Below are 20,253 nucleotides of genomic sequence, written 5' to 3' on the forward strand. Positions count from 1 at the left end.
TACTTTTTGTTTAAAGCGCAATTAAAAAAAAAAAAAAAAAAAAAAAAAGAGTCCAAACAATGACCCCTGCTACGGGTAGTGTTGCAAGTGTTATGCGACTTCAGCTAATGATGGGTCCATCCGAAATTATTCCATCCAAAAGTTTTGGGTGGAGGCACAGGTCACAGAGGGAGTTCTGCTTCGACGTCAGCCCGAGCCAAAGGACATGCGTTGGCCGGGAATCGAATCCGGGTCAACTGCTTGGAAGGCAGCTATGCTCACCACTATACCACCAACGCAGTCAGCAGTCAGCAACTTGCGCCGTCACTAAGAAGGCTCGAAGTGCACGAGTCGCCGATAGGGCTAGAGGAGCAGATGAGATCTTTGTTTGGACCCGTCACTAAAGAGAGCCTTCAAGAATTTGCATCCCGTCACGTACAAGAAAGCGCTGCCTTCCCATCCGGCTAAATAAACACGAAGTGGTCAAACGCAGAGAGTGCCTATTCAGACGATGACCAGTGGCAAGCCCTCTCGCAGCATGCTGCCGGACGGTCAAACTGATTCTGCTCTTGACATTTCGATGTAGCTCTGCTGTGAGCAGAGCACCCAAAAATACAGGTCACTCGCAAAAGTTCCCCTCCACGGAAATCTTTAGTGAAAGGCGAAAGATTTATGCGACAATGAAGAGAAACTCGAGCTGTGTCTCCAAACCCTCGGGCCTGTGCGCTGCCTCTGTTAAACTACTACGCTCACCAAGGGTCATCAAGGGTGACAATGCCTGCCCACATGTGTTTCGTCAGCACCCCCCCCCCTACTCCAAAAGGGAGGAGTAAAACTCAAAAAAGTCCTCTCAGTCCACCAATAACCAAAAGCCCAATCAAGGCAATCTCTTTCTCATGCCTCTATCTGAAAAGTTGGATAAAATCTTATATGAAAAAAAAAGTCTTTTAAAGAAATCCCTTATTCCGAGGTCACCGTAGCCACCAGATCCAGTCCGTATCCAGAGAAGATGGTGGATCAACACCTAGAAAGGACCTCTATGGCCCAGAAACACAGCGGAGACCGTGACAACTAGATGAGCCGCAGATACAAATCCCCTGTAAAGACCACCTGGACAAGACCACAGGAAACAGATGATTCTTCTGCACAGTCTGACATTCCTGCAGCCTGGAGCTGATCTACTGGTTTCGTCTGACAAGGGGAGAACTGTCTCCCCGACTGAGCCTGGTTTCTCACCGGGTTTTTTCTCCATCCTTTCACCGATCGAGTTTTGGTTTCTTCCCTCTGTCGCTTCTGGCAGGCGGAGCTGGGGACACTTCATGTACAGCGATATCGTTGACTTGATTGCAAATTATTGCACAGATACTATTTAAACTGAACTTAGCTGAATGATGTCATCAAAGAGTTCAATAACGAAATGCCTTTAACTGTCATTTTGCTTTTTGACGCACTGTGTTCCTAATTAATGTTGTTCAGTTGCATTGACGCAATACTTTTTGTTTAAAGCGCAATTTAAAAAAAAAAAAAAAAAAAAAAGAGTCCAAACAATGACCCCTGCTACGGGTAGTGTTCCAAGTGTTATGCGACTTCAGCTAATGATGGGTCCATCAGAAATTTTACGGTGCTAGGGCTGGGTCTGCGTCAGAAGAAGCCATGCATTGTTTAGTTATGTCAGTGCAGTGCCGTCAGTTGGGGGGGAAACGGCAGCATGCACGGCTCCTCGTTAGTATAGTGGACAGTATCTCCGCCTGTCACGCGGAAGACCGGGGTTCGATTCCCCGACGGGGAGAGCTGGTTCTTTTCGTCTTCCGAATGATCCATCCAAAAAGTTTGGTTGGAGTCGCAGGTCACAGAAGGAGTTCTGCTTCGACGTCAGCCCGAGCCAAAGGACATGCGTTGGCCGGGAATCGAACCCGGGTCAACTGCTTGGAAGGCAGCTATGCTCACCACTATACCACCAACGCAGGCGGAAGTCAGTAGCTTTATTGACGCACTGTGTTCCTAATAAATGTTGTTCAGTTGCATTGACACAATACTTTTTGTTTAAAGCGCAATTAAAAAAAAAAAAAAAAAAAAAAAGAGTCCAAACAATGACCCCTGCTACCGGTAGTGTTGCAAGTGTTATGCGACTTCAGCTAATGATGGGTCCATCCGAAATTATTCCATCCAAAAGTTTTGGGTGGAGGCACAGGTCACAGAGGGAGTTCTGCTTCGACGTCAGCCCGAGCCAAAGCATATGCGTTGGCCGGGAATCGAATCTGGGGTCAACTGCTTGGAAGACAGCTATGCTCACCACTATACCACCAACGCAGTCAGCAGTCAGCAACTTGCGCCGTCACTAAGAAGGCTCGAAGTGCACGAGTCGCCGATAGGGCTAGAGGAGCAGATGAGATCTTTGTTTGGACCCGTCACTAAAGAGAGCCTTCAAGAATTTGCATCCCGTCACGTACAAGAAAGCGCTGCCTTCCCATCCGGCTAAATAAACACGAAGTGGTCAAACGCAGAGAGTGCCTATAATAACCAAAAGCCCAATCAAGGCAATCTCTTTCTCATGCCTCTATCTGAAAAGTTGGATAAAATCTTATATGAAAAAAAAAGTCTTTTAAAGAAATCCCTTATTCCGAGGTCACCGTAGCCACCAGATCCAGTCTGTATCCGCTTCAGTCACCCGGATCCAGTCCGTATCCAGAGAAGATGGTGGATCAACACCTAGAAAGGACCTCTATGGCCCAGAAACACAGCGGAGACCGTGACAACTAGATGAGCCGCAGATACAAATCCCCTGTAAAGACCACCTGGACAAGACCACAGGAAACAGATGATTCTTCTGCACAGTCTGACATTCCTGCAGCCTGGAGCTAATCTACCTGTTTCGTCTGACAAGGGGAGAACTGTCTCCCCGACTGAGCCTGGTTTCTCACCGGGTTTTTTCTCCATCCTTTCACCGATCGAGTTTTGGTTTCTTGCCTCTGTCGCTTCTGGCAGGCGGAGCTGGGGACACTTCATGTACAGCGATATCGTTGACTTGATTGATCCAGTCTGTATCCGCTTCAGTCACCCGGATCCAGTCCGTATCCAGAGAAGATGGTGGATCAACACCTAGAAAGGACCTCTATGGCCCAGAAACACAGCGGAGACCGTGACAACTAGATGAGCCGCAGATACAAATCCCCTGTAAAGACCACCTGGACAAGACCACAGGAAACAGATGATTCTTCTGCACAGTCTGACATTCCTGCAGCCTGGAGCTGATCTACTGGTTTCGTCTGACAAGGGGAGAACTGTCTCCCCGACTGAGCCTGGTTTCTCACCGGGTTTTTTCTCCATCCTTTCACCGATCGAGTTTTGGTTTCTTCCCTCTGTCGCTTCTGGCAGGCGGAGCTGGGGACACTTCATGTACAGCGATATCGTTGACTTGATTGCAAATTATTGCACAGATACTATTTAAACTGAACTTAGCTGAATGATGTCATCAAAGAGTTCAATAACGAAATGCCTTTAACTGTCATTTTGCTTTTTGACGCACTGTGTTCCTAATTAATGTTGTTCAGTTGCATTGACGCAATACTTTTTGTTTAAAGCGCAATTTAAAAAAAAAAAAAAAAAAAAAAAAGAGTCCAAACAATGACCCCTGCTACGGGTAGTGTTCCAAGTGTTATGCGACTTCAGCTAATGATGGGTCCATCAGAAATTTTACGGTGCTAGGGCTGGGTCTGCGTCAGAAGAAGCCATGCATTGTTTAGTTATGTCAGTGCAGTGCCGTCAGTTGGGGGGGAAACGGCAGCATGCACGGCTCCTCGTTAGTATAGTGGACAGTATCTCCGCCTGTCACGCGGAAGACCGGGGTTCGATTCCCCGACGGGGAGAGCTGGTTCTTTTCGTCTTCCGAATGATCCATCCAAAAAGTTTGGTTGGAGTCGCAGGTCACAGAAGGAGTTCTGCTTCGACGTCAGCCCGAGCCAAAGGACATGCGTTGGCCGGGAATCGAACCCGGGTCAACTGCTTGGAAGGCAGCTATGCTCACCACTATACCACCAACGCAGGCGGAAGTCAGTAGCTTTATTGACGCACTGTGTTCCTAATAAATGTTGTTCAGTTGCATTGACACAATACTTTTTGTTTAAAGCGCAATTAAAAAAAAAAAAAAAAAAAAAAAGAGTCCAAACAATGACCCCTGCTACCGGTAGTGTTGCAAGTGTTATGCGACTTCAGCTAATGATGGGTCCATCCGAAATTATTCCATCCAAAAGTTTTGGGTGGAGGCACAGGTCACAGAGGGAGTTCTGCTTCGACGTCAGCCCGAGCCAAAGCATATGCGTTGGCCGGGAATCGAATCCGGGGTCAACTGCTTGGAAGACAGCTATGCTCACCACTATACCACCAACGCAGTCAGCAGTCAGCAACTTGCGCCGTCACTAAGAAGGCTCGAAGTGCACGAGTCGCCGATAGGGCTAGAGGAGCAGATGAGATCTTTGTTTGGACCCGTCACTAAAGAGAGCCTTCAAGAATTTGCATCCCGTCACGTACAAGAAAGCGCTGCCTTCCCATCCGGCTAAATAAACACGAAGTGGTCAAACGCAGAGAGTGCCTATAATAACCAAAAGCCCAATCAAGGCAATCTCTTTCTCATGCCTCTATCTGAAAAGTTGGATAAAATCTTATATGAAAAAAAAAGTCTTTTAAAGAAATCCCTTATTCCGAGGTCACCGTAGCCACCAGATCCAGTCTGTATCCGCTTCAGTCACCCGGATCCAGTCCGTATCCAGAGAAGATGGTGGATCAACACCTAGAAAGGACCTCTATGGCCCAGAAACACAGCGGAGACCGTGACAACTAGATGAGCCGCAGATACAAATCCCCTGTAAAGACCACCTGGACAAGACCACAGGAAACAGATGATTCTTCTGCACAGTCTGACATTCCTGCAGCCTGGAGCTAATCTACCTGTTTCGTCTGACAAGGGGAGAACTGTCTCCCCGACTGAGCCTGGTTTCTCACCGGGTTTTTTCTCCATCCTTTCACCGATCGAGTTTTGGTTTCTTGCCTCTGTCGCTTCTGGCAGGCGGAGCTGGGGACACTTCATGTACAGCGATATCGTTGACTTGATTGCAAATTATTGCACAGATACTATTTAAACTGAACTTAGCTGAATGATGTCATCAAAGAGTTCAATAACGAAATGCCTTTAACTGTCATTTTGCTTTTTGACGCACTGTGTTCCTAATTAATGTTGTTCAGTTGCATTGACGCAATACTTTTTGTTTAAAGCGCAATTTAAAAAAAAAAAAAAAAAAAAAAAGAGTCCAAACAATGACCCCTGCTACGGGTAGTATTCCAAGTGTTATGCGACTTCAGCTAATGATGGGTCCATCAGAAATTTTACGGTGCTAGGGCTGGGTCTGCGTCAGAAGAAGCCATGCATTGTTTAGTTATGTCAGTGCAGTGCCGTCAGTTGGGGGGGAAACGGCAGCATGCACAGCTCCTCGTTAGTATAGTGGACAGTATCTCCGCCTGTCACGCGGAAGACCGGGGTTCGATTCCCCGACGGGGAGAGCTGGTTCTTTTCGTCTTCCGAATGATCCATCCAAAATGTTTGGTGCAATTAAAAAAAAAAAAAAAAAAAAAAAGAGTCCAAACAATGACCCCTGCTACCGGTAGTGTTGCAAGTGTTATGCGACTTCAGCTAATGATGGGTCCATCCGAAATTATTCCATCCAAAAGTTTTGGGTGGAGGCACAGGTCACAGAGGGAGTTCTGCTTCGACGTCAGCCCGAGCCAAAGCATATGCGTTGGCCGGGAATCGAATCCGGGGTCAACTGCTTGGAAGGCAGCTATGCTCACCACTATACCACCAACGCAGTCAGCAGTCAGCAACTTGCGCCGTCACTAAGAAGGCTCGAAGTGCACGAGTCGCCGATAGGGCTAGAGGAGCAGATGAGATCTTTGTTTGGACCCGTCACTAAAGAGAGCCTTCAAGAATTTGCATCCCGTCACGTACAAGAAAGCGCTGCCTTCCCATCCGGCTAAATAAACACGAAGTGGTCAAACGCAGAGAGTGCCTATAATAACCAAAAGCCCAATCAAGGCAATCTCTTTCTCATGCCTCTATCTGAAAAGTTGGATAAAATCTTAAATGAAAAAAAAAGTCTTTTAAAGAAATCCCTTATTCCGAGGTCACCGTAGCCACCAGATCCAGTCTGTATCCGCTTCAGTCACCCGGATCCAGTCCGTATCCAGAGAAGATGGTGGATCAACACCTGGAAAGGACCTCTATGGCCCAGAAACACAGCGGAGACCGTGACAACTAGATGAGCCGCAGATACAAATCCCCTGTAAAGACCACCTGGACAAGACCACAGGAAACAGATGATTCTTCTGCACAGTCTGACATTCCTGCAGCCTGGAGCTAATCTACCTGTTTCGTCTGACAAGGGGAGAACTGTCTCCCCGACTGAGCCTGGTTTCTCACCGGGTTTTTTCTCCATCCTTTCACCGATCGAGTTTTGGTTTCTTCCCTCTGTCGCTTCTGGCAGGCGGAGCTGGGGACACTTCATGTACAGCGATATCGTTGACTTGATTGATCCAGTCTGTATCCGCTTCAGTCACCCGGATCCAGTCCGTATCCAGAGAAGATGGTGGATCAACACCTAGAAAGGACCTCTATGGCCCAGAAACACAGCGGAGACCGTGACAACTAGATGAGCCGCAGATACAAATCCCCTGTAAAGACCACCTGGACAAGACCACAGGAAACAGATGATTCTTCTGCACAGTCTGACATTCCTGCAGCCTGGAGCTGATCTACTGGTTTCGTCTGACAAGGGGAGAACTGTCTCCCCGACTGAGCCTGGTTTCTCACCGGGTTTTTTCTCCATCCTTTCACCGATCGAGTTTTGGTTTCTTCCCTCTGTCGCTTCTGGCAGGCGGAGCTGGGGACACTTCATGTACAGCGATATCGTTGACTTGATTGCAAATTATTGCACAGATACTATTTAAACTGAACTTAGCTGAATGATGTCATCAAAGAGTTCAATAACGAAATGCCTTTAACTGTCATTTTGCTTTTTGACGCACTGTGTTCCTAATTAATGTTGTTCAGTTGCATTGACGCAATACTTTTTGTTTAAAGCGCAATTTAAAAAAAAAAAAAAAAAAAAAAAAGAGTCCAAACAATGACCCCTGCTACGGGTAGTGTTCCAAGTGTTATGCGACTTCAGCTAATGATGGGTCCATCAGAAATTTTACGGTGCTAGGGCTGGGTCTGCGTCAGAAGAAGCCATGCATTGTTTAGTTATGTCAGTGCAGTGCCGTCAGTTGGGGGGGAAACGGCAGCATGCACGGCTCCTCGTTAGTATAGTGGACAGTATCTCCGCCTGTCACGCGGAAGACCGGGGTTCGATTCCCCGACGGGGAGAGCTGGTTCTTTTCGTCTTCCGAATGATCCATCCAAAAAGTTTGGTTGGAGTCGCAGGTCACAGAAGGAGTTCTGCTTCGACGTCAGCCCGAGCCAAAGGACATGCGTTGGCCGGGAATCGAACCCGGGTCAACTGCTTGGAAGGCAGCTATGCTCACCACTATACCACCAACGCAGGCGGAAGTCAGTAGCTTTATTGACGCACTGTGTTCCTAATAAATGTTGTTCAGTTGCATTGACACAATACTTTTTGTTTAAAGCGCAATTAAAAAAAAAAAAAAAAAAAAAAAGAGTCCAAACAATGACCCCTGCTACCGGTAGTGTTGCAAGTGTTATGCGACTTCAGCTAATGATGGGTCCATCCGAAATTATTCCATCCAAAAGTTTTGGGTGGAGGCACAGGTCACAGAGGGAGTTCTGCTTCGACGTCAGCCCGAGCCAAAGCATATGCGTTGGCCGGGAATCGAATCCGGGGTCAACTGCTTGGAAGACAGCTATGCTCACCACTATACCACCAACGCAGTCAGCAGTCAGCAACTTGCGCCGTCACTAAGAAGGCTCGAAGTGCACGAGTCGCCGATAGGGCTAGAGGAGCAGATGAGATCTTTGTTTGGACCCGTCACTAAAGAGAGCCTTCAAGAATTTGCATCCCGTCACGTACAAGAAAGCGCTGCCTTCCCATCCGGCTAAATAAACACGAAGTGGTCAAACGCAGAGAGTGCCTATAATAACCAAAAGCCCAATCAAGGCAATCTCTTTCTCATGCCTCTATCTGAAAAGTTGGATAAAATCTTATATGAAAAAAAAAGTCTTTTAAAGAAATCCCTTATTCCGAGGTCACCGTAGCCACCAGATCCAGTCTGTATCCGCTTCAGTCACCCGGATCCAGTCCGTATCCAGAGAAGATGGTGGATCAACACCTAGAAAGGACCTCTATGGCCCAGAAACACAGCGGAGACCGTGACAACTAGATGAGCCGCAGATACAAATCCCCTGTAAAGACCACCTGGACAAGACCACAGGAAACAGATGATTCTTCTGCACAGTCTGACATTCCTGCAGCCTGGAGCTAATCTACCTGTTTCGTCTGACAAGGGGAGAACTGTCTCCCCGACTGAGCCTGGTTTCTCACCGGGTTTTTTCTCCATCCTTTCACCGATCGAGTTTTGGTTTCTTGCCTCTGTCGCTTCTGGCAGGCGGAGCTGGGGACACTTCATGTACAGCGATATCGTTGACTTGATTGCAAATTATTGCACAGATCCTATTTAAACTGAACTTAGCTGAATGATGTCATCAAAGAGTTCAATAACGAAATGCCTTTAACTGTCATTTTGCTTTTTGACGCACTGTGTTCCTAATTAATGTTGTTCAATTGCATTGACGCAATACTTTTTGTTTAAAGCGCAATTTAAAAAAAAAAAAAAAAAAAAAAAGAGTCCAAACAATGACCCCTGCTACGGGTAGTATTCCAAGTGTTATGCGACTTCAGCTAATGATGGGTCCATCAGAAATTTTACGGTGCTAGGGCTGGGTCTGCGTCAGAAGAAGCCATGCATTGTTTAGTTATGTCAGTGCAGTGCCGTCAGTTGGGGGGGAAACGGCAGCATGCACAGCTCCTCGTTAGTATAGTGGACAGTATCTCCGCCTGTCACGCGGAAGACCGGGGTTCGATTCCCCGACGGGGAGAGCTGGTTCTTTTCGTCTTCCGAATGATCCATCCAAAATGTTTGGTTGGAGTCGCAGGTCACAGAAGGAGTTCTGCTTCGACGTCAGCCCGAGCCAAAGGACATGCGTTGGCCGGGAATCGAACCCGGGTCAACTGCTTGGAAGGCAGCTATGCTCACCACTATACCACCAACGCAGGCGGAAGTCAGTAGCTTTATTGACGCACTGTGTTCCTAATAAATGTTGTTCAGTTGCATTGACACAATACTTTTTGTTTAAAGCGCAATTAAAAAAAAAAAAAAAAAAAAAAAGAGTCCAAACAATGACCCCTGCTACCGGTAGTGTTGCAAGTGTTATGCGACTTCAGCTAATGATGGGTCCATCCGAAATTATTCCATCCAAAAGTTTTGGGTGGAGGCACAGGTCACAGAGGGAGTTCTGCTTCGACGTCAGCCCGAGCCAAAGCATATGCGTTGGCCGGGAATCGAATCCGGGGTCAACTGCTTGGAAGGCAGCTATGCTCACCACTATACCACCAACGCAGTCAGCAGTCAGCAACTTGCGCCGTCACTAAGAAGGCTCGAAGTGCACGAGTCGCCGATAGGGCTAGAGGAGCAGATGAGATCTTTGTTTGGACCCGTCACTAAAGAGAGCCTTCAAGAATTTGCATCCCGTCACGTACAAGAAAGCGCTGCCTTCCCATCCGGCTAAATAAACACGAAGTGGTCAAACGCAGAGAGTGCCTATAATAACCAAAAGCCCAATCAAGGCAATCTCTTTCTCATGCCTCTATCTGAAAAGTTGGATAAAATCTTAAATGAAAAAAAAAGTCTTTTAAAGAAATCCCTTATTCCGAGGTCACCGTAGCCACCAGATCCAGTCTGTATCCGCTTCAGTCACCCGGATCCAGTCCGTATCCAGAGAAGATGGTGGATCAACACCTGGAAAGGACCTCTATGGCCCAGAAACACAGCGGAGACCGTGACAACTAGATGAGCCGCAGATACAAATCCCCTGTAAAGACCACCTGGACAAGACCACAGGAAACAGATGATTCTTCTGCACAGTCTGACATTCCTGCAGCCTGGAGCTAATCTACCTGTTTCGTCTGACAAGGGGAGAACTGTCTCCCCGACTGAGCCTGGTTTCTCACCGGGTTTTTTCTCCATCCTTTCACCGATCGAGTTTTGGTTTCTTCCCTCTGTCGCTTCTGGCAGGCGGAGCTGGGGACACTTCATGTACAGCGATATCGTTGACTTGATTGCAAATTATTGCACAGATACTATTTAAACTGAACTTAGCTGAATGATGTCATCAAAGAGTTCAATAACGAAATGCCTTTAACTGTCATTTTGCTTTTTGACGCACTGTGTTCCTAATAAATGTTGTTCAGTTGCATTGACACAATACTTTTTGTTTAAAGCGCAATTAAAAAAAAAAAAAAAAAAAAAAAAAGAGTCCAAACAATGACCCCTGCTACGGGTAGTGTTGCAAGTGTTATGCGACTTCAGCTAATGATGGGTCCATCCGAAATTATTCCATCCAAAAGTTTTGGGTGGAGGCACAGGTCACAGAGGGAGTTCTGCTTCGACGTCAGCCCGAGCCAAAGGACATGCGTTGGCCGGGAATCGAATCCGGGTCAACTGCTTGGAAGGCAGCTATGCTCACCACTATACCACCAACGCAGTCAGCAGTCAGCAACTTGCGCCGTCACTAAGAAGGCTCGAAGTGCACGAGTCGCCGATAGGGCTAGAGGAGCAGATGAGATCTTTGTTTGGACCCGTCACTAAAGAGAGCCTTCAAGAATTTGCATCCCGTCACGTACAAGAAAGCGCTGCCTTCCCATCCGGCTAAATAAACACGAAGTGGTCAAACGCAGAGAGTGCCTATTCAGACGATGACCAGTGGCAAGCCCTCTCGCAGCATGCTGCCGGACGGTCAAACTGATTCTGCTCTTGACATTTCGATGTAGCTCTGCTGTGAGCAGAGCACCCAAAAATACAGGTCACTCGCAAAAGTTCCCCTCCACGGAAATCTTTAGTAAAAGGCGAAAGATTTATGCGACAATGAAGAGAAACTCGAGCTGTGTCTCCAAACCCTCGGGCCTGTGCGCTGCCTCTGTTAAACTACTACGCTCGCCAAGGGTCATCAAGGGTGACAATGCCTGCCCACATGTGTTTCGTCAGCACCCCCCCCCCTACTCCAAAAGGGAGGAGTAAAACTCAAAAAAGTCCTCTCAGTCCACCAATAACCAAAAGCCCAATCAAGGCAATCTCTTTCTCATGCCTCTATCTGAAAAGTTGGATAAAATCTTATATGAAAAAAAAAGTCTTTTAAAGAAATCCCTTATTCCGAGGTCACCGTAGCCACCAGATCCAGTCCGTATCCAGAGAAGATGGTGGATCAACACCTAGAAAGGACCTCTATGGCCCAGAAACACAGCGGAGACCGTGACAACTAGATGAGCCGCAGATACAAATCCCCTGTAAAGACCACCTGGACAAGACCACAGGAAACAGATGATTCTTCTGCACAGTCTGACATTCCTGCAGCCTGGAGCTAATCTACCTGTTTCGTCTGACAAGGGGAGAACTGTCTCCCCGACTGAGCCTGGTTTCTCACCGGGTTTTTTCTCCATCCTTTCACCGATCGAGTTTTGGTTTCTTGCCTCTGTCGCTTCTGGCAGGCGGAGCTGGGGACACTTCATGTACAGCGATATCGTTGACTTGATTGCAAATTATTGCACAGATACTATTTAAACTGAACTTAGCTGAATGATGTCATCAAAGAGTTCAATAACGAAATGCCTTTAACTGTCATTTTGCTTTTTGACGCACTGTGTTCCTAATTAATGTTGTTCAGTTGCATTGACGCAATACTTTTTGTTTAAAGCGCAATTTAAAAAAAAAAAAAAAAAAAAAAAAGAGTCCAAACAATGACCCCTGCTACGGGTAGTGTTCCAAGTGTTATGCGACTTCAGCTAATGATGGGTCCATCAGAAATTTTACGGTGCTAGGGCTGGGTCTGCGTCAGAAGAAGCCATGCATTGTTTAGTTATGTCAGTGCAGTGCCGTCAGTTGGGGGGGAAACGGCAGCATGCACGGCTCCTCGTTAGTATAGTGGACAGTATCTCCGCCTGTCACGCGGAAGACCGGGGTTCGATTCCCCGACGGGGAGAGCTGGTTCTTTTCGTCTTCCGAATGATCCATCCAAAAAGTTTGGTTGGAGTCGCAGGTCACAGAAGGAGTTCTGCTTCGACGTCAGCCCGAGCCAAAGGACATGCGTTGGCCGGGAATCGAACCCGGGTCAACTGCTTGGAAGGCAGCTATGCTCACCACTATACCACCAACGCAGGCGGAAGTCAGTAGCTTTATTGACGCACTGTGTTCCTAATAAATGTTGTTCAGTTGCATTGACACAATACTTTTTGTTTAAAGCGCAATTAAAAAAAAAAAAAAAAAAAAAAAGAGTCCAAACAATGACCCCTGCTACCGGTAGTGTTGCAAGTGTTATGCGACTTCAGCTAATGATGGGTCCATCCGAAATTATTCCATCCAAAAGTTTTGGGTGGAGGCACAGGTCACAGAGGGAGTTCTGCTTCGACGTCAGCCCGAGCCAAAGCATATGCGTTGGCCGGGAATCGAATCTGGGGTCAACTGCTTGGAAGACAGCTATGCTCACCACTATACCACCAACGCAGTCAGCAGTCAGCAACTTGCGCCGTCACTAAGAAGGCTCGAAGTGCACGAGTCGCCGATAGGGCTAGAGGAGCAGATGAGATCTTTGTTTGGACCCGTCACTAAAGAGAGCCTTCAAGAATTTGCATCCCGTCACGTACAAGAAAGCGCTGCCTTCCCATCCGGCTAAATAAACACGAAGTGGTCAAACGCAGAGAGTGCCTATAATAACCAAAAGCCCAATCAAGGCAATCTCTTTCTCATGCCTCTATCTGAAAAGTTGGATAAAATCTTATATGAAAAAAAAAGTCTTTTAAAGAAATCCCTTATTCCGAGGTCACCGTAGCCACCAGATCCAGTCTGTATCCGCTTCAGTCACCCGGATCCAGTCCGTATCCAGAGAAGATGGTGGATCAACACCTAGAAAGGACCTCTATGGCCCAGAAACACAGCGGAGACCGTGACAACTAGATGAGCCGCAGATACAAATCCCCTGTAAAGACCACCTGGACAAGACCACAGGAAACAGATGATTCTTCTGCACAGTCTGACATTCCTGCAGCCTGGAGCTAATCTACCTGTTTCGTCTGACAAGGGGAGAACTGTCTCCCCGACTGAGCCTGGTTTCTCACCGGGTTTTTTCTCCATCCTTTCACCGATCGAGTTTTGGTTTCTTGCCTCTGTCGCTTCTGGCAGGCGGAGCTGGGGACACTTCATGTACAGCGATATCGTTGACTTGATTGATCCAGTCTGTATCCGCTTCAGTCACCCGGATCCAGTCCGTATCCAGAGAAGATGGTGGATCAACACCTAGAAAGGACCTCTATGGCCCAGAAACACAGCGGAGACCGTGACAACTAGATGAGCCGCAGATACAAATCCCCTGTAAAGACCACCTGGACAAGACCACAGGAAACAGATGATTCTTCTGCACAGTCTGACATTCCTGCAGCCTGGAGCTGATCTACTGGTTTCGTCTGACAAGGGGAGAACTGTCTCCCCGACTGAGCCTGGTTTCTCACCGGGTTTTTTCTCCATCCTTTCACCGATCGAGTTTTGGTTTCTTCCCTCTGTCGCTTCTGGCAGGCGGAGCTGGGGACACTTCATGTACAGCGATATCGTTGACTTGATTGCAAATTATTGCACAGATACTATTTAAACTGAACTTAGCTGAATGATGTCATCAAAGAGTTCAATAACGAAATGCCTTTAACTGTCATTTTGCTTTTTGACGCACTGTGTTCCTAATTAATGTTGTTCAGTTGCATTGACGCAATACTTTTTGTTTAAAGCGCAATTTAAAAAAAAAAAAAAAAAAAAAAAAGAGTCCAAACAATGACCCCTGCTACGGGTAGTGTTCCAAGTGTTATGCGACTTCAGCTAATGATGGGTCCATCAGAAATTTTACGGTGCTAGGGCTGGGTCTGCGTCAGAAGAAGCCATGCATTGTTTAGTTATGTCAGTGCAGTGCCGTCAGTTGGGGGGGAAACGGCAGCATGCACGGCTCCTCGTTAGTATAGTGGACAGTATCTCCGCCTGTCACGCGGAAGACCGGGGTTCGATTCCCCGACGGGGAGAGCTGGTTCTTTTCGTCTTCCGAATGATCCATCCAAAAAGTTTGGTTGGAGTCGCAGGTCACAGAAGGAGTTCTGCTTCGACGTCAGCCCGAGCCAAAGGACATGCGTTGGCCGGGAATCGAACCCGGGTCAACTGCTTGGAAGGCAGCTATGCTCACCACTATACCACCAACGCAGGCGGAAGTCAGTAGCTTTATTGACGCACTGTGTTCCTAATAAATGTTGTTCAGTTGCATTGACACAATACTTTTTGTTTAAAGCGCAATTAAAAAAAAAAAAAAAAAAAAAAGAGTCCAAACAATGACCCCTGCTACCGGTAGTGTTGCAAGTGTTATGCGACTTCAGCTAATGATGGGTCCATCCGAAATTATTCCATCCAAAAGTTTTGGGTGGAGGCACAGGTCACAGAGGGAGTTCTGCTTCGACGTCAGCCCGAGCCAAAGCATATGCGTTGGCCGGGAATCGAATCCGGGGTCAACTGCTTGGAAGACAGCTATGCTCACCACTATACCACCAACGCAGTCAGCAGTCAGCAACTTGCGCCGTCACTAAGAAGGCTCGAAGTGCACGAGTCGCCGATAGGGCTAGAGGAGCAGATGAGATCTTTGTTTGGACCCGTCACTAAAGAGAGCCTTCAAGAATTTGCATCCCGTCACGTACAAGAAAGCGCTGCCTTCCCATCCGGCTAAATAAACACGAAGTGGTCAAACGCAGAGAGTGCCTATAATAACCAAAAGCCCAATCAAGGCAATCTCTTTCTCATGCCTCTATCTGAAAAGTTGGATAAAATCTTATATGAAAAAAAAAGTCTTTTAAAGAAATCCCTTATTCCGAGGTCACCGTAGCCACCAGATCCAGTCTGTATCCGCTTCAGTCACCCGGATCCAGTCCGTATCCAGAGAAGATGGTGGATCAACACCTAGAAAGGACCTCTATGGCCCAGAAACACAGCGGAGACCGTGACAACTAGATGAGCCGCAGATACAAATCCCCTGTAAAGACCACCTGGACAAGACCACAGGAAACAGATGATTCTTCTGCACAGTCTGACATTCCTGCAGCCTGGAGCTAATCTACCTGTTTCGTCTGACAAGGGGAGAACTGTCTCCCCGACTGAGCCTGGTTTCTCACCGGGTTTTTTCTCCATCCTTTCACCGATCGAGTTTTGGTTTCTTGCCTCTGTCGCTTCTGGCAGGCGGAGCTGGGGACACTTCATGTACAGCGATATCGTTGACTTGATTGCAAATTATTGCACAGATACTATTTAAACTGAACTTAGCTGAATGATGTCATCAAAGAGTTCAATAACGAAATGCCTTTAACTGTCATTTTGCTTTTTGACGCACTGTGTTCCTAATTAATGTTGTTCAGTTGCATTGACGCAATACTTTTTGTTTAAAGCGCAATTTAAAAAAAAAAAAAAAAAAAAAAAGAGTCCAAACAATGACCCCTGCTACGGGTAGTATTCCAAGTGTTATGCGACTTCAGCTAATGATGGGTCCATCAGAAATTTTACGGTGCTAGGGCTGGGTCTGCGTCAGAAGAAGCCATGCATTGTTTAGTTATGTCAGTGCAGTGCCGTCAGTTGGGGGGGAAACGGCAGCATGCACAGCTCCTCGTTAGTATAGTGGACAGTATCTCCGCCTGTCACGCGGAAGACCGGGGTTCGATTCCCCGACGGGGAGAGCTGGTTCTTTTCGTCTTCCGAATGATCCATCCAAAATGTTTGGTTGGAGTCGCAGGTCACAGAAGGAGTTCTGCTTCGACGTCAGCCCGAGCCAAAGGACATGCGTTGGCCGGGAATCGAACCCGGGTCAACTGCTTGGAAGGCAGCTATGCTCACCACTATACCACCAACGCAGGCGGAAGTCAGTAGCTTTATTGACGCACTGTGTTCCTAATAAATGTTGTTCAGTTGCATTGACACAATACTTTTTGTTTAAAGCGCAATTAAAAAAAAAAAAAAAAAAAAAAAGAGTCCAAACAATGACCCCTGCTACCGGTAGTGTTGCAAGTGTTATGCGACTTCAGCTAATGATGGGTCCATCCGAAATTATTCCATCCAAAAGTTTTGGGTGGAGGCACAGGTCACAGAGGGAGTTCTGCTTCGACGTCAGCCCGAGCCAAAGCATATGCGTTGGCCGGGAATCGAATCCGGGGTCAACTGCTTGGAAGGCAGCTATGCTCACCACTATACCACCAACGCAGTCAGCAGTCAGCAACTTGCGCCGTCACTAAGAAGGCTCGAAGTGCACGAGTCGCCGATAGGGCTAGAGGAGCAGATGAGATCTTTGTTTGGACCCGTCACTAAAGAGAGCCTTCAAGAATTTGCATCCCGTCACGTACAAGAAAGCGCTGCCTTCCCATCCGGCTAAATAAACACGAAGTGGTCAAACGCAGAGAGTGCCTATAATAACCAAAAGCCCAATCAAGGCAATCTCTTTCTCATGCCTCTATCTGAAAAGTTGGATAAAATCTTAAATGAAAAAAAAAGTCTTTTAAAGAAATCCCTTATTCCGAGGTCACCGTAGCCACCAGATCCAGTCTGTATCCGCTTCAGTCACCCGGATCCAGTCCGTATCCAGAGAAGATGGTGGATCAACACCTGGAAAGGACCTCTATGGCCCAGAAACACAGCGGAGACCGTGACAACTAGATGAGCCGCAGATACAAATCCCCTGTAAAGACCACCTGGACAAGACCACAGGAAACAGATGATTCTTCTGCACAGTCTGACATTCCTGCAGCCTGGAGCTAATCTACCTGTTTCGTCTGACAAGGGGAGAACTGTCTCCCCGACTGAGCCTGGTTTCTCACCGGGTTTTTTCTCCATCCTTTCACCGATCGAGTTTTGGTTTCTTCCCTCTGTCGCTTCTGGCAGGCGGAGCTGGGGACACTTCATGTACAGCGATATCGTTGACTTGATTGCAAATTATTGCACAGATACTATTTAAACTGAACTTAGCTGAATGATGTCATCAAAGAGTTCAATAACGAAATGCCTTTAACTGTCATTTTGCTTTTTGACGCACTGTGTTCCTAATAAATGTTGTTCAGTTGCATTGACACAATACTTTTTGTTTAAAGCGCAATTAAAAAAAAAAAAAAAAAAAAAAAAAGAGTCCAAACAATGACCCCTGCTACGGGTAGTATTCCAAGTGTTATGCGACTTCAGCTAATGATGGGTCCATCAGAAATTTTACGGTGCTAGGGCTGGGTCTGCGTCAGAAGAAGCCATGCATTGTTTAGTTATGTCAGTGCAGTGCCGTCAGTTGGGGGGGAAACGGCAGCATGCACAGCTCCTCGTTAGTATAGTGGACAGTATCTCCGCCTGTCACGCGGAAGACCGGGGTTCGATTCCCCGACGGGGAGAGCTGGTTCTTTTCGTCTTCCGAATGATCCATCCAAAATGTTTGGTTGGAGTCGCAGGTCACAGAAGGAGTTCTGCTTCGACGTCAGCCCGAGCCAAAGGACATGCGTTGGCCGGGAATCGAACCCGGGTCAACTGCTTGGAAGGCAGCTATGCTCACCACTATACCACCAACGCAGGCGGAAGTCAGTAGCTTTATTGACGCACTGTGTTCCTAATAAATGTTGTTCAGTTGCATTGACACAATACTTTTTGTTTAAAGCGCAATTAAAAAAAAAAAAAAAAAAAAAAAAAAGAGTCCAAACAATGACCCCTGCTACCGGTAGTGTTGCAAGTGTTATGCGACTTCAGCTAATGATGGGTCCATCCGAAATTATTCCATCCAAAAGTTTTGGGTGGAGGCACAGGTCACAGAGGGAGTTCTGCTTCGACGTCAGCCCGAGCCAAAGCATATGCGTTGGCCGGGAATCGAATCCGGGGTCAACTGCTTGGAAGGCAGCTATGCTCACCACTATACCACCAACGCAGTCAGCAGTCAGCAACTTGCGCCGTCACTAAGAAGGCTCGAAGTGCACGAGTCGCCGATAGGGCTAGAGGAGCAGATGAGATCTTTGTTTGGACCCGTCACTAAAGAGAGCCTTCAAGAATTTGCATCCCGTCACGTACAAGAAAGCGCTGCCTTCCCATCCGGCTAAATAAACACGAAGTGGTCAAACGCAGAGAGTGCCTATAATAACCAAAAGCCCAATCAAGGCAATCTCTTTCTCATGCCTCTATCTGAAAAGTTGGATAAAATCTTATATGAAAAAAAAAGTCTTTTAAAGAAATCCCTTATTCCGAGGTCACCGTAGCCACCAGATCCAGTCTGTATCCGCTTCAGTCACCCGGATCCAGTCCGTATCCAGAGAAGATGGTGGATCAACACCTAGAAAGGACCTCTATGGCCCAGAAACACAGCGGAGACCGTGACAACTAGATGAGCCGCAGATACAAATCCCCTGTAAAGACCACCTGGACAAGACCACAGGAAACAGATGATTCTTCTGCACAGTCTGACATTCCTGCAGCCTGGAGCTAATCTACCTGTTTCGTCTGACAAGGGGAGAACTGTCTCCCCGACTGAGCCTGGTTTCTCACCGGGTTTTTTCTCCATCCTTTCACCGATCGAGTTTTGGTTTCTTCCCTCTGTCGCTTCTGGCAGGCGGAGCTGGGGACACTTCATGTACAGCGATATCGTTGACTTGATTGCAAATTATTGCACAGATACTATTTAAACTGAACTTAGCTGAATGATGTCATCAAAGAGTTCAATAACGAAATGCCTTTAACTGTCATTTTGCTTTTTGACGCACTGTGTTCCTAATAAATGTTGTTCAGTTGCATTGACACAATACTTTTTGTTTAAAGCGCAATTAAAAAAAAAAAAAAAAAAAAAAAAAGAGTCCAAACAATGACCCCTGCTACGGGTAGTGTTGCAAGTGTTATGCGACTTCAGCTAATGATGGGTCCATCCGAAATTATTCCATCCAAAAGTTTTGGGTGGAGGCACAGGTCACAGAGGGAGTTCTGCTTCGACGTCAGCCCGAGCCAAAGGACATGCGTTGGCCGGGAATCGAATCCGGGTCAACTGCTTGGAAGGCAGCTATGCTCACCACTATACCACCAACGCAGTCAGCAGTCAGCAACTTGCGCCGTCACTAAGAAGGCTCGAAGTGCACGAGTCGCCGATAGGGCTAGAGGAGCAGATGAGATCTTTGTTTGGACCCGTCACTAAAGAGAGCCTTCAAGAATTTGCATCCCGTCACGTACAAGAAAGCGCTGCCTTCCCATCCGGCTAAATAAACACGAAGTGGTCAAACGCAGAGAGTGCCTATTCAGACGATGACCAGTGGCAAGCCCTCTCGCAGCATGCTGCCGGACGGTCAAACTGATTCTGCTCTTGACATTTCGATGTAGCTCTGCTGTGAGCAGAGCACCCAAAAATACAGGTCACTCGCAAAAGTTCCCCTCCACGGAAATCTTTAGTAAAAGGCGAAAGATTTATGCGACAATGAAGAGAAACTCGAGCTGTGTCTCCAAACCCTCGGGCCTGTGCGCTGCCTCTGTTAAACTACTACGCTCGCCAAGGGTCATCAAGGGTGACAATGCCTGCCCACATGTGTTTCGTCAGCACCCCCCCCCCTACTCCAAAAGGGAGGAGTAAAACTCAAAAAAGTCCTCTCAGTCCACCAATAACCAAAAGCCCAATCAAGGCAATCTCTTTCTCATGCCTCTATCTGAAAAGTTGGATAAAATCTTATATGAAAAAAAAAGTCTTTTAAAGAAATCCCTTATTCCGAGGTCACCGTAGCCACCAGATCCAGTCCGTATCCAGAGAAGATGGTGGATCAACACCTAGAAAGGACCTCTATGGCCCAGAAACACAGCGGAGACCGTGACAACTAGATGAGCCGCAGATACAAATCCCCTGTAAAGACCACCTGGACAAGACCACAGGAAACAGATGATTCTTCTGCACAGTCTGACATTCCTGCAGCCTGGAGCTGATCTACTGGTTTCGTCTGACAAGGG

General features: G+C 47.2%; 3 non-coding genes across 3 annotated transcripts; all 3 read right to left on the bottom strand.

The window, feature by feature from the left end:
• Positions 1–563: 563 nt before the first annotated feature.
• On the bottom strand, positions 564–678 carry LOC127981036 (U5 spliceosomal RNA). Its single transcript, XR_008160029.1, has one exon. It is a non-coding gene; the product is annotated as a U5 spliceosomal RNA (small nuclear RNA).
• A 10,350-nt stretch (positions 679–11,028) lies between these two features.
• Positions 11,029–11,143, bottom strand: LOC127980660 (U5 spliceosomal RNA). Its single transcript, XR_008159673.1, has one exon. It is a non-coding gene; the product is annotated as a U5 spliceosomal RNA (small nuclear RNA).
• An 8,493-nt stretch (positions 11,144–19,636) lies between these two features.
• On the bottom strand, positions 19,637–19,751 carry LOC127980662 (U5 spliceosomal RNA). Its single transcript, XR_008159675.1, has one exon. It is a non-coding gene; the product is annotated as a U5 spliceosomal RNA (small nuclear RNA).
• Positions 19,752–20,253: the final 502 nt, after the last annotated feature.

Source organism: Carassius gibelio, chromosome B19 (genome assembly GCF_023724105.1).
Source record: "Carassius gibelio isolate Cgi1373 ecotype wild population from Czech Republic chromosome B19, carGib1.2-hapl.c, whole genome shotgun sequence".
Classification (NCBI taxonomy): Eukaryota; Metazoa; Chordata; class Actinopteri; order Cypriniformes; family Cyprinidae; genus Carassius; species Carassius gibelio.